Raw genomic sequence first — 13,631 nt, 5'->3', positions numbered from 1 at the left:
TTCTGACTCAGGTGACAGTGCTATATCTACTGAGCCACAGCTGTACCCAGCTGTCATCATGTGGGAACCCTGTATCAAACAAAATAGCAAGCAAGGGAGATCAACACCAGGAAACTAACATAGTGGGTGGTCTCTGAAAACAAAGCTGCCAAAACCAGGATGCTCCAGTTGTAATCCAGGCTTGTGATTTCAAACATGCGCCGATTATCATTGTGTGGCTCACTGTATGTTAGAGATAAAAAGCAGCTCAAAGTCTTGTCACCATCTGCACTGTACCTGCAGTGCAGATCCAGCAATTTATCCAATTTATATGGGTTTCAGCACAAAAACTCCCACCACTTCCTCTGGTTTTCAACCAGCCTCCTATCCTGAAGGCAGTTGACTCACACACACACACTTTTCTGGTGCTGGCCGGCCTCCAATTGTACAGCAGCCTAGACAATGATTGTCAGAAGGCTGCTTGGCTGTGGGGGGTGCTTCACAGACTTGTCTGATCTTGCCTCATCAGCAGACGCACACACACACACACACATACACACACACACACTGACACTCAGCTTTCTGCAGCATAATGATTAGAAATGAGATCACTCTGGCGTCCACAGACTGTTTATTGGGTTCCCATCTTCCCTGCTGCTGAAATGGGGGCACCTTTATCTTGAGCTGTCAGCAAAATGTGCAGAGGTTTCCTGCCCATTTGTAGAACTCCTTGGTATTAAGGACTTGTCCTCTAGCAGCATTAGTTCACCCAGATTTGCATGGGGCTTAAGTGATTTACTGTTGGATTAAACACTTCTTGGTCTGGACTCCTAATTACTGAGAGCAATTCTATGTGCCTGACTGTTTCTATTATGACTCTATTTTTACATTACCGGTCAGACACAGACCTAATTCTGATTAATTCCAGGTCCATCAAATAACAGTATTAGTTGGCAATTAATTTTGGTACAATAATTTTAAAGTGAGACTCCATTATAATTTCTTTAGGAGAGAGCAGAAGATCTGAAATCTATATATAACATTTCAGGGGCCTTGACATTAATTTCTAAATTCTCTCCAGATATAGGAGAGGAGTGAGAGAATTGGAGGACAGCTAATGTGGTACTATTATTCTAAAGGGACGGTAAGAATAAATTAGGTAAATATAGGCCAATGGATCTAATGTCAGTAGTAGGAAAACTATTGGTAAAAAAATCTGAGAGACAGAATTAATCTCCATTTGGGAAGGCAAGGATTAATAAAGGAAAATCAAGACTTTATTGGGGTAGATCATGTCTAACAGCTTTGATTGAATTTTTCAAAGTGATGACTAGATGTGTGGAAGGGTAGTGCATTGGATGTAGGCTACATGAACTTCAGAAAGCTTTTCAACAAGATCTTACAAGGGACCCTGGTCAAGAAAGTAACAGTCCTTAGCATCCAGGGCAATTTGGCAAACTGGATTCAAAATTAGCTGAGTGGCAGGAGGCCAGAAAGTGATGGTTGAAGGTTGGTTTTGTGGCAGGAAGCCTGTGTCAAGTGACATACTGCAAGGTTTAGTGATGGGTGCCATGCTGTTTGCATATTTAATGACCCGATGAATATAAAAAGTTTGATTAGTAAATTTGCCGATGACACAAAAATTGGCGGGGTGGTAAATAGCGAGGAGCAAAACCTCAGCGTTCAGGATGGTAAGGATGAACTAGTCAAGTGGGCAGACCAATGTCAAATGGAATTTCGTCTGAAAAGTATGAGATGATACATTTTGGGAGGACTAACAAATCAAGTGAATACACAATGAATGGTAGGGAACTAGGAAGTTCAAAAGATCAGTTGGACCTTGGAGCACATGTCTACAAATCCTTGAAGGACAAAGGCAGATGGATAAGGTGGTTAAGAAGTCACATGAGATGCTTGCCTTTATTAGTTAAGGCATTGAATACAAGAGCAGGGAGGTGATGTCTGGAGTTGAATAAGATACTAGCAAGGCCAGAGTTGGAGTATTGTCTGCAGTTCTGGTCATCACACTATAGGAAAGATGTGATTGCACTAGAGAGAGGGCATTGGAGATTCATCAGAATGTTGTCTGGGTTGGAGCGACTCAACCATGCAGAGAAACTAGGCAGGCTGGCAATGTTTTCTTTGGAGTAGAGAAAACTGAGGGTGATTTAACTGAGGTTTACAAAATTATGAGGGTCTTAGTTAAGATAGGTAGGAAGAAACTTTTCTCCTTGGTACAAGGATCAATTATTTGGGGGCATAGATTTAAAGCAAAGGGCAGGAGGACTTGAGCGGGTTTAAGGAAGTAATTTTTATCTAGAGGGCAGAGGATATTTGGAACTCTGCCTGAAAGAGTGGTAGAGGCAGGAACCATCGCAATATGTAAGAAGTGTTTTGATGATCGCTTAAAAGGGTCACAGCATGTAAGTTTACTGGCCAAGTGCTGGAAAATGGGACGAGCGTAGCTAGGTGCTTGAGAAGTGGCATGGAGATGTTAGGCTGAAGAACCATTTTCTATGCTGTTAAGCTCTACATTAGAATGTAGATAGGAGAATTCAAGGACTTTGATAAATGACAATGAAGAAATAGCTGATATATATCCAACTCAGCATGATGTATGATTTGTACAGGAACTTGGAGGTGCTAGTGTTCCCATGTAAATAATGTTGTTATCTTTCTGGGTGGGTAGAGGTCACAGGTCCTGTCAATAGTACACACTGTAGCCATGGTATAGCAGTAGTAGAATGGGTGGATGTTTGGACAAGTGGCTGAGGTGTTAATCAAGCCAATTGCTTTGTCACAGAAGGTGTTGAGCATCTTAAGTGTTGTTGCAGCTGCACTCATCCATGCCAGTGGTGAGTATTCCATCACGCTCGCAACTTGTGCCTTGTCAGTGTTAGAGGGGCTGTCATCGGCAGGCCATGGCACATGGTCACGTGCACAGGATCCCAGGAGACGAGGCCTCCATTGTTCTTGAAAAAGAATGCAAAATATGAGAACTTTTATTACCATGACATGCGGTTAATCCCAGGTGTCAGTGTGCCACACGCAATACGATTGATGACGGGCACATGAATCAAGAAATGTAACGTGTATGAGCTTTTACAGGATGCATGTGAATAAGAATATAACTTAAAGAATATTTCAGGTGACTGGTTCAGTGCCTAGTGCACCATGGACATTAATGGTGGGCAATGAAAACACTTTAATGTATACAGACTGGCATTTATACAGCACCTCAACGTATCTCAAAGCATTTTACAGCTAGTGAGATACTGGTAATGTATGATTAAGAAACATAGCAGCCATTTTAAGCTCAGCAAGCTCCCATGAACAGCAATGTGCTAATAAGTAGATCATTGGCTGAGAGATCATGACTGAACTGCCCTGCTCCTTTACAAACGAGCACCACATGAGAAACCAGATTGGATCTCGATTTTGCAGAATAAGGGTGTTTACTTAAAATACTTTAAAAGAATATACACTTAAGAAGTGTTTCATTAGATATAAATTATTTTGGGGCATCCTGAGGACTTGAAAGGTGTTATGTAAATTTAAGCTCTTCCTTCATTCCTAACTGCCATTGAGCAAGTTTCATTGGGCTGCTGTGATTTCTATTTAGACCTGTGTTGACCCAGTCTTAAGTAGAGTTAGCTTGACCCCTGCACTGAATGTTTTTTTCCCACAGAACATGCATTGGAGATTGCCAAGGTTCATGTACGCTAGGTCTGACAGGAACCTCTCCTCACATCAATAATGGGAATAAGATCGCTGCTGAAAATCGTCATCATGATAAGTAACTACACAATGTTTGCATGGCGAATGAGAGGGAGTTCAAGGAAGTTAGAAAAACAAATAGCGTAATCTCAAGTTCTAATGATGCCATAAACATTTTTTGTCTCTAAGCCAAATGTTTGCAGGTTTTATTCCCATTCCAGGGACAAAACACCACTGCTGGACTGAGCGAGTGTTGCACTGTTAGAGGGGCTGTCTTTCAATTGATAAGTGAGGTCTTGTCTCGCTATTTAGGCTGAAAAAACCGGCAGGATACTAATTTTGAAAAATAAAAAAACTAACAGTGTTCTCTGCAGTGACCTGCAGCCATATTTCACCCTTGAATCATAACATCCCTTTAGCGTGGAAAAAGGCCATTTGGCCCATCAAGTTTGCATCGACCCTCCAAAGAGCATCCTACACCAGCACCTCCCCACCCTATCTTTTGCAACCCTGCATTTATCTCAACCACTATAATAAAAAGACTTTCTGGTCACTGTCACATGACTAGTTTGTGGGACCATGCTACATGCAAATTGCTGCTGCATTTTCTACATTACAAAAATAAATACTTAGTTAGCTGCAAAGTGTTGTCATATAAATGCAAGTGCTTTTTCTTGAGCAACTGTTGCCTCACATGCTCTGAAATCTGCTCCCACAATATAAACTAGGAAATGAATAAAGGGCAGCAGAGACATTGCACAATGTGAAATGACATAAATGTTACCACGGCACATGAGAGACTGTAGCACATCCCCATAAACATTGTAGTTGCTTAACTTTTAACTAAGCCTCTTCTAAGGATGCCTAACCTGAAGAAGTTACCCTCCTCCCTCCGGACAAACCTCAAGGGCAAAGCCCCCTTCCCCTCCCCCTTTTCTGATGAAGGGTCTAGGCCCGAAACGTCAGCCTCTCTGCTCCTATGATGCTGCTTGGCCTGCTGTGTTCATCCAGCCCTGCACCTTGTTGTCTCGGATTCTCCAGCATCTGCAGTTCCTACTATCTCTGATTTAACTTTTAACTGGGCCTGGGTTGCAAATGACCCCAAGCAGAGTGAATACCTGGGGCCATTTCTCAAATCTGAGGTGTGAGAACTAGATTTATGCAGCTGGGAAGCTCTTTCTCGCCCCACCCTAGGGGAGGGAATGCTCTAGTGTCAGAAATGAGAGCCACTAGGATAGGGGTTTGTGTGCTATCCAAGCAAAACACCTCAGCTCCCTCCCCACAATCGCCCACCCCCATCACTTCTACAGGTCCCTCAGGATAAAGGGTGTGAACAATCCAACCCCTCGACAATGGGAAAAGCCTCTTTTTCTCACAGTGTCCTTACTTGCTCTGCAGGGATTTGAGGCCTTTTGTTTATTCTGGCTACTAACAGGCCGATTCAGAGGATCTAAGTGTGCAGCAGAGCACATTTGTCGCCTGTGGGAGGATCTCAGTTGATGGTGTATTACATTTGCTTTTAATCAGAAAACGAATGCTGCTGAAGGCTGTACTGCTGCAAGATGAGATAATGTTTCCTGGATGCTGGATGGTTAATTCATTTTGTGGTAAGCTTTTCTGACTAGAGCTGCTGAGAAACTAAAACTTCCAGGAATCATCAGGCTGGAATGAAATAAAAAAGACTTGAAGAAAATTTTTTTTAACACAACAGTGCTCTAAAGCCATGACGAGCTTTCTCTCTTCTCCAGCTGTTGCATTCAAGTCACTACATCCAAATGTTCCCACAAATCCTTCCCACTGGTTCCCCGAGGCAGATAATGAGATTCTCGCATGCCACTGACTGCGTTGATGGTAGGATTTTACCGAAAATCTGCACTCATGCAACACCGCTGGTAGGTGGAGCATTGCAGTCCTTGAGTGTGAAAAGTGACAGAATTGTGCCTGACCGAATGTGGCAAAAATCCAGGATCAATTCCTGGCATTAAATTTTTTTTAATGGTTGCAAGATCCAGGAAAACCACAGCAACAATCTGTTATTTGCAAATCAGTGCCTCTGATGACTGGTCTCTATACCAGTGCAATGTGACATTGTCAAACATTCCTACCAAAGAATCTTACAGACTGATTATAATTGTTACTATGCTGTTCCAGATCTGACAGTTAATTTAAAATTTAATGACACGTTAGTGTGGTGTCACGAGTGCAACTGCACATGAGCAGGTGAATCATGGTGGCCATTTTTTGCTTCGGAAACATTGAAATTTATTTCACCTCAATGATTTGCTCATAGCATACAACTGTATCACAACATGAGCCTATTGCAGGTAGGTGTAAATGCTTGACATGCTGTAAATATACAGCTGACTTAATTGGTGCATTCAAACAGCCATTGGGAAACCTCGAGACTTTCTATCTATATAATTAAGTCATAATACCATTTGAATTATTTGCAATAGGTCATTCAGCCCCTCAAATCAGCAGTACCATTCAAAAAGGTCACGATTGATCTGATTGTAACCTCAAATCTACATTCCCACTTTCTCCTCATAAACTTTTTTCTTGCTTAACACAAATCTATCTATTGTTGTCTTAAAAATACTCAAGCATTTGGCTTCCAATACCTTTTCTAGAAGACAGTCCCAAAGACTTGCGCCCGTCTGAGAGAAAATGTTTTGCCTAATCTCTTTAAAATGGAACCCTGAGTTTCAGAAATTCCAATTTAGTTTCCCATCCTTATAGACTCTGTCTCCTCTGTCATCCTTGCTTCTTTAGTCAATCACCTTAAATCTACATCCCGTAGTTATTGACCCTCTAGTCATTGGAAAGAATGGGTGAAATCTTATAGGGGTCTCAAGTGACGTGGGCTATGTTGAGATTTGTGGCAGAATTTGCAGTGAGGTCCATTTTGACATTGAAAGCATCTTGCTCTATCTTTTATGCTTTTGCTGAGCAGCATGATGAGTTTCTCACTCGACAGCAGTGAGTTGCCAATTAAGGAGGATTATAGCTTGTTAAATGCTTTATTAACAACACAAACCACCTCAATAATGTTCAGCCTCCTATCTTAACAAATGGACTAAATAATCTAGGACTCTGAAAAGATGGACCTGGTACCTTCAGCTCGCTACTTGCTTCAAAAGGACCTCCATGTTGGACACCGGGCACCATCATCTCAGGACATACTCCCTGGGTACCAGTCACATGCAGCCACATCCATGAATATGTGTCAGCCTCTAAGAAACCTCCTGGTACATCTTTGATCCACTTAGAGGACACTTCTGCACTTCAATGCTACACCTTGGGCTACACTGGTAACTATCATTGTAACATTGCACCAAGGACACTACACACTCAGGGACACATACCCAGTTTATGGACTAGACCAAGCCACATCTCTGGGCTCTTCACTCTCTGTCATAGTACCTACTGGCTCTGAGCCTGTCTGGATGATCACAATAACCCTGCTTTTCCTTGCATTTGTGTGCTTTGTCCCCTCAGCCCAGAAATACTAGGTTCACGCTACTTTTGTCCTGCCTTGCCATTTAGCATAGATACAAAGCCAGGAAGCTTGACATGATTGTCAGTAGGCCTGAGTTAAATTAAGAGGGATAGCCTTTGCTCAGGGGGTCCTGGCACAAAAAGTCAAGGGCAGCCTCCAGTACCAGACCAGGAGCAGTTAGTCAGCCACTCGAGGTGGTCAGGGTCAGAATCCTTTTCAACTAGGAGGTGAGGAGCTGAATGGCAGACAGCTCACCACCTGTCTTGACTCTTTCTGCTTTATTGTGCACTGCTTTTGTCCTCAAATGAGAGAGTAACATATATTACAAGAGATGAGAGTGGGTGGCACAGCTGTTACTTTTGGGGCAGAAGGGGAGGCGTCTTGAGTGAGTGAACAGGCAGTGCAGAGGGCACACAGTGTTAGTGGTGTTTTGCGTTGGGATGGGTGGCATTGAATGAGGGAAGATGTTGCAGGCAATAGTGAGAGTGGAAGAGCATGAGCCCTGGTGGGAGGTTGATACAGTAACAAAGATAGAGTAAGTGTGAGGTATCAGAGAGAAGATGGTAGCACTTGCACTGGCGAAGTGGAGAAGGTCATTGACCTTCTTCCTACAGTGCTGGGCATTCCTCTGGGCGGCTGCAACTGCACCAACCCGGGTGGCAGCCTCAGATCAGGCTGATGGCATCTGGTGTCATGGTCTCCACTGCTAGCCATGAGGGAGGAGTAAGCCCTTCCTGTGCACTATCCCATCCAGCAGGATTTCCAAGTCCTGCCCACAAGGCTGTTTTCCCAAATCAGCCAATGTCAGGAGACTTTTTTTTGCATGGCAAAAGTTATAATCTGCTTGCGAGGGTGGTGAAAGAGCAGAGACTGGGACTAAGTAAATAGTTCTAACAAAGTTCACACACAAGCACAACAGCCCATATAACCTCCTTCTATGCTCTATCATTCAACGATTCTATGATGTGAACACTTTATATTCTGATCTGACCTCTCAGCTGGTGGAGCTTGCTCCTGAAATTGCAGCACTCTTTCAGCGGGCACAGCTCAGGGGCCCTGATCAATTATAGAGTTTGAGCTGTTGCACTGAGAGAAAGTATGTCAGGAAAGGATAGGAATGGAATTCCTTTTCTGGACCAAGGCAGATTTTCTATGTTTCTCTTTGTCTCTGGTATTCTGCTGGTAACCATTTACACTCCTCCAGCCTCATCCTTTGCTTCTGTAGTGGTCTCATTATTACCTTCTGATGAAAAGTCGTTAACCTCTAATGTTAAAATTAATCAAACACTGCAAACGTTGGAAATCTGAAATAAAGACAGAAAGTGCTAGAGGAACTCAACAGTCAGGTAGCATCTATAGAGAGAGAAATAGAGTTAACATTTCAAGTTTAATTGGATGCTAGCAGACCTGCCGTGATTCTTCAGCACTTTCTGTTTTTATAACCTGTAACATTAACCCTGTTTCTCTCTCCACAGATGCTGCCAGACTTGCTGAGTATTTCCAGCACTTGTAGATTTTGTTTCTGATTCCAGTATCCACAATTTCCCCTTTTCACCAGTCACCATTTAACTTAGAAACTGTCGACTTTCAACATCTTCCAGCTCTGATGAAAGTATAACAACCTGAAACATCAACTCTGTTCCTCTCTGTATAGGTGATCCAGACCTCCTGAAATTGAGCGTTCTACATGGCTCAGCACCAAAAGACATGATTTATGTAACAAACAAACTGAGTTAGAACATGTCAGTTGATTCACTGTAAACACAGATTCAAACGCTTTGCAGATTTCAGTCTAATACTCTTCTATGCTGATCACTTGCTGCAGGCCTATTTTAACTTTAAGAGTATTCAAGTAGATATTTGAAAGTGAGCAGTAATTTCATTCAATAAGACACAGAAAGAGGCCATTAAGACCATGCCAGTTCTCTGTCAATCCAGTCAGTTCCAATTCTCTGCTCTGCTTCTGTGGCGCTGCAGGTTTATTTCCTTCAAACAGAGCCTGGGTCGGGAGGATACATTAGAAGCCAGTAACCAGGAACGGGACCTAATATGGTGGGGTCGGTGTTGTGGCGTCTGCTTTTCTCAGGTCAGGGGGCAGGGCTGCTGTGCTCTAGTTGGGGGTGGGATTGGCCTGCTCCATACAGAGGCCGTATTGAGGTCAGGTACCCATGATTTCTGTCCATGCTCTTGCCTTTAAGTGCCCTTCCAATTTCCTTTTGAAATCATTGATCATTTCTGCTGTAGATTTCTTCAAATAGGTTGCAAAAAATCTCAGGGCTCCTTGAGAATGTATTCAGAAACATATGAATGCCAATTTCTGTTCTAAGTTAGCAAAGGGTTAATGACTCTTCTGACTTTGCATCTCGCTCTCAGTGATCTGCTCACATGTGAACAATTCCAGATCCTGCCTTGTACAGTATTCACTGGCTTGGCCTGTGAAAGGGCAGTGTCTGGAAGCGACAGTGAACGTGAGAACAATCACACACTTCCTCCATGGAGAGGGGCAGAATGCTGGGAAACAGAGGGAGTTTCCTCCACACTCACACCCTCCAAGTCACAGTAAAACCTGTCTGATTGTGCCCTTTGTTAGTCTGTGAGAATTTCAGATATATCGGCTATTCAGTTGTAGACACAATTATCCTTTGTCCTTGGAATGAATTGTTTTTTTTCAGAACTGCAGTTAATTGTGTTTTTTATGAAATGCTTCCATTGAACAAAGATCCCCTCAGAGAAGGTTAGATGCTTCTTCTGTGAGTAAGATATACTGTAAGACAATTTGGTCAGGCAAGGTTATTTCATCTACATAACTTTTGATTCAAAATTTGTTTGCAAATATACCTACAGTCTTAACCTAGTGACATACTTCAGCTCAACAATACTTTAAGGTCTGTACCTACCTTCATTCCAACTGCCTGAATATCCACAATGTTAATTGCTCCACCATTTGTGGCTGTGCCTGCAGCTGTCTCTGGACCCTAAAATCTGGAATTGCCGCTCCACATTTCGCCCCTCGCTGCCATTCTCTCTCCCTTTAAGATGCTCCTTAAAAACCTATGTATTTTTTGGTCATCTATCCTACAGTCTCCCTTTATTATATTCACTTGTGGGATGTGGGCATCGCTTGCTGCCAGCATTTATTGTCCATCCCAAGTTGGCTTTGAAAAAGTGGTGAGCTGTCCTCTTGAACAGTTGCAGCCCATGTGCTGTAAATAGATCCAAATACCGATAGGAAAGGAATCCTATGGCTCAGTTTCAAATTCTGTTCATTGAACTCTACTCTGTGAAGGGTCTTGGTACATTGGTGCGTGTGAACTTGCTCAGGAAGCAAGGTACAGGCAGGGCAGGGGAGCCTTGCAGCAATTATGCATATTTGAGCTGAGATGATGGTTGTTTTACAAGTTATTTGACCACTGGGGCATTACATCCACACGCCACCTGAGATGCAAACATTCAAGCATGGGTCACTGTAAGATGATCAGGTGCAGCAACCTTTATTGAGTGCCCCCAGAATCACTCAGTGATACAGACAAGTTCCAAAAATCACTGTTTGCATTGAAATCAATCAGGACACACTGACTAAGAATGAGATCTTGGTTCATTCTAATCAGGCAATGTATTTACCAAGTGGGCAAGTTTAGACTTATTTCTGTGTCAGACCTTTGTAGGCTGATTAATTTGTAAAATAAGCTACCTCTTTTGCATGACTCATTTCAGTTGCAATAATTTTGCAACTGCGTGACCTGCCGTTATTTATCCTTTCAATTCTTCAATGATAATCTTCGAAAGCAATTGTTTTAGATGCTGATGTTTGCAAATACCAGCTGAAAATTATCCTTGAAATTATCTTCTAACCACATTCGTGCAAATGTTAATGTTTAGCTGCCTGCGGCCTGTTCTGTTGTTTAATGATGACCTGCAAATGTTAGAGTGGTGATGTTCATGTGATCACTGTAGGACATGGGTCATCTCAGAGCCCAGCACTGATTTGAATTGAAATAACTAGAGTGAATTAAGCCAGCACAGAATCTTACAAAGCTTTTGGATGGATGGAAGAAGGTTTAAGTCCTTCATTGCTTCCCAGCATTAGACTTGTATTCTTAAACCATATGTGGAAGAGGTAGAGCTTCACAACAGCAACTTATATATTTGTTATCTGTAAAATAATTAAATTTTCAAGGCATTTAATTGGACCATTATAAAACAAAGAATAACATGAAGCCACAGAATGAGATGTTAATTCAAATGACAAAACAACATGATTAAAGAGCTAGGTTTTCAGGAGTGGACAGTTAAAGAGGTAAACATAACATCCTATCAACAAGAAATGACTCACAAACAAGATCCTTTACCCAACAGTAGAGTTGCACGGACTGTCAAAAACACTCTAGCAATGGGTTTAAGACCAGTGAGTCCCTTTTACCTGCCCATTCAGTTGCAGCACAGACACATTTCGCTGAGTTTCAGATGTCCTGTAACTTGTCCTCTAATTTTGCCAAGCCTGGTCCAATGGCCTGGGCAATAGGTGAAACAATTCCACAGAGGCTGGTATCCTGTCATCAGTTCACCCTTTATTTATACTTGGAAAGTCTTTGACACTGATTCAGATCCCTCAGCGCCAGCTCTCAGAGTGAACACAACCCCAGACACTCCTATTTATATCTGTCAGATTAATAGCCCCAATCAGGGAACTCGTATTCTATGACGTCTGCCCGGTTGACCTCGTTACAACCACTACAGTAGGTGACCCCAGTGCTATCTGTGTGTGACCAGCATCCTGGATCAAACCTGTTCAGCCCCAGCAAGTGTCAACAGGTTGACATAGTCCTCATCTGGGATCTTGACTATAACTTTGGGTTTGTACTTATATAGCATCTTTAACTTCGTAAAATGCTGCTATTTTCTCATTGAAGAAATTATTAAACCAAATGCAACAACAAGGCATGAAAGGAGACTCAAAAGGAATAGGCAACTAAATGTTTCATCAAAGGAGTGTCTAAAAGTAGAATTGTAAAAAGGTTTAAGGGAAAAATTCCAGAGTTTGGGGCAGGTAGGTGAAAGAACCAGCTGCCTATGGTGGAGTTAAGAAACTGAGGGTAACAGAAAAGGCCAAGTTTATAGCAATATATAGACTGTAAGGTTGGAGGAGATTGCAGAGCTAGGAAGGGGCAAGACCGTGAAGGGATGAGAAAACAACAATAAGAGTTTTAAAATTTGGCATTGCTGAACTGGAAACTGGTATAGGCCAGGCTACAAAAGGATGATGGATAAATGGGACTTGGTTTGAATTAGGATAAGAACAGCCCAGTTTAGATGAGCTCCAGTTTACAGAAGATGCAAGGTATGTGGACAACCAGCACAGCATTGGAAAGTTGACATAATAATTTAGGTTTGGATGAAGGTTTCAGCAGTGGATAAGCTGAGGCAGGAGTAGAGATAAGCAATGTTAGAGTGATGCAAGTAAGCAGTTTTGGAAGTGCATATAGGATCAGAAGATCAATTTCGGCAGATAGGACATTAAGGTTGAGAACTGCCTGGGTTCGAGAAGGAAGGGAAATAAGTTGCATTTATACAACAGTGTTCACAACCTCGTGACTTTCCAAAGCAAGGAGGTTGTTTGACGTGCACAAGCATCCACTCCCTCCACCACCGATACTCAGTCGCAGCAGTGTGTGCTATCTACAAGCACTGCAGAAATTCCCCAAGGCTCCTTAGACAGCACCTTCCAAACCCAAGATAATTTCCATCTTGAAAGACAAGGGTGGCAGATACATGGGAACACTAATAACTGCAAGTTCCCCTCCAAGTCACTCACCATCCTTATTTGGAAATATATCGCCATTCCCTCTCTATTGCTGAGTCAAAATCTTGGCATGCCTTCCCGAATACCATTGTGGTCAAACTAGTGGTCTGCATTGGTTCAAGAAGACAGCTCACCACCACTTTCTCAAGGGCAACTGGTAATAAATGCTGGGCCTGCTAGTGACACCCACCTCCCACATCCCAGGAGCGAACAAAAAGAAACTTCAGGAAAGGACTTGGCCAATTCATGCAAGGCAATAGACCACAAGTAATTGTGTGTTCATGGAAGATAATCTGTTTTACTGATGTCAGTGGAGGAATAAATAATAACCAGATCACCAAGAAGAAATTATCTGTAACTTTTCCAAAACAAAAATCCGTCACAGGGGCTTCCACATCCGTTTGAGATGGTTTAGCAATGCACCTGAGAGACAGCATAGTATTGGTTGTGTCAGCCTAGATTTTGCATTTAAACCTCTAGAGTGACACTTAAAACCACATCCTACTGACTCAGAATAGAAGTGATACCCATTCAACCATAATTGAATCTAAGATGATCCCAAGTTTCATTGAGTGTGGGTGATCTCAGCTATGGGATGGCAGTAAGAATAATGTCCTTGGGCCTTGAATTAACAAA

At 42.5% G+C, this 13,631-nt stretch overlaps 1 long non-coding RNA gene across 2 annotated transcripts in view; it reads right to left on the bottom strand.

The window, feature by feature from the left end:
* Positions 1 to 13,631, bottom strand: part of LOC125486458 — a 267,656-nt gene that overhangs the window by 188,593 nt on the left and 65,432 nt on the right. The gene's annotated exons all lie outside the window — the stretch shown is intronic.

This window comes from Rhincodon typus, chromosome 29 (assembly GCF_021869965.1).
Source record: "Rhincodon typus isolate 14 chromosome 29, sRhiTyp1.1, whole genome shotgun sequence".
NCBI lineage: Eukaryota > Metazoa > Chordata > Chondrichthyes > Orectolobiformes > Rhincodontidae > Rhincodon > Rhincodon typus.
Note: the sequence above shows the minus strand (reverse complement) of the source record. Positions and strands in the feature narration are given on the sequence as shown.